Below are 1,278 nucleotides of genomic sequence, written 5' to 3'. Positions count from 1 at the left end.
AAAAAAAAAGTTGTCAAGTTTCATGTCTTTCTTAATGGACAAGGTAGTATTTTATCAACTTTTGAGGTGTTTTAATGGGATTTGACACTGCAATGTACAATTCAACTGGCCAGGTAGACATGAAGAGGGATCACTCAACTATCAGGTATGCCACTTGGAATCCCTCTGGAGTCCAGCTTTTCAACTTCTCCCATGGAAGCACTGCTCCTGAGGCACACTGACTTAAGCAGTCACCAAAAGCATATTTGTATGTTTATTTAGTTTTTTTTAGAGACAGGTTCTCACTCTGTTACCCAGGCTGGAGTGCAGTGGTGTGATCATGGCTCACTGCAATCTTGACCTCCTGGGCTTAAGCAATCCTCCTGCTGCCTTAGCCTCCCGAGTGGCTAGGACTAGAGGCATGTGCCACCACCTGGATAATTTTTTAACATTTATTTATTTATTAATTATGAGATGGAGTCTCGCTCTGTCACCCAGGCTGGAGTGCAGTGGCATGATCTCGGCTCACTGCAAGCTCTGCCTCCCCAGTTCACGTCATTCTCCTGCCTCAGCCTCCAAAGTAGCTGGGACTACAGGTGCCCGCCACCACGCCCGGCTAATTGTTTTGTATTTTTAGTAGAGACGGGGTTTCACCATGTTAACCAGGATGGTCTTGATCTCCTGACCTCGTGATCCACCAGCCTCAGCCTCCCAGAGGGCTGTGATTACAGGTGTGAGCCACCACTCCTGGCCTTTTAAACATTTTTTTATAGAATAGGTCTTGGTGTTTCCCAGGCTGACCTCAAACTCCTGGCCTCAAGTGATCCTCACGCCTAGATCTCCCAAAGCACTGGGATTACAGGTGTGAGCCACCATGCTGGGCCAAAAGCACATCTCTATGAAGCTTACCATTGTATCTTTAAAAATCCAAGCAACTTTTGCATTCTACTCTAAAACATACTGATGCTTTTTCCAGACTCCCAGAATAAAAGCAAAAACAAAACAAAACAAAAACCACATACTGATGTTTCCCTTAACCAAAAATCTTTCCCTACATGGAGTCAAATTTTTGCTTTAAGAAGATGTGTAATGCTTATCATGTGGCTTTGCAAATCCTAAGCACATGTGAGAAGCAGAGATATGGCAGAAGTAGGAAGTAAGTAGCCATAGAGCTTAAGAGTACAACCAGCCGGGTGCAGTGGTTCACGCCTGTAAATCCCAGCACTTTGGGAGGCTCATGTGGGAGGAGAGCTTGAGCCCAGGAGGAGGAGACCAGCCTGGGCAACATGGTAAAACCTC

The 1,278-nt window shown here is 45.6% G+C and overlaps 1 protein-coding gene across 1 annotated transcript in view; it reads right to left on the bottom strand.

Moving 5' to 3' along the window:
- GSR (glutathione reductase) overlaps positions 1-1,278 on the bottom strand; it is a 67,230-nt gene that overhangs the window by 7,763 nt on the left and 58,189 nt on the right. The gene's annotated exons all lie outside the window — the stretch shown is intronic.

This window comes from Colobus angolensis, unplaced genomic scaffold (assembly GCF_000951035.1).
Source record: "Colobus angolensis palliatus isolate OR3802 unplaced genomic scaffold, Cang.pa_1.0 Scaffold233, whole genome shotgun sequence".
Taxonomy (NCBI): Eukaryota; Metazoa; Chordata; class Mammalia; order Primates; family Cercopithecidae; genus Colobus; species Colobus angolensis.
This window is presented reverse-complemented; position numbering and strand designations above follow the sequence as displayed.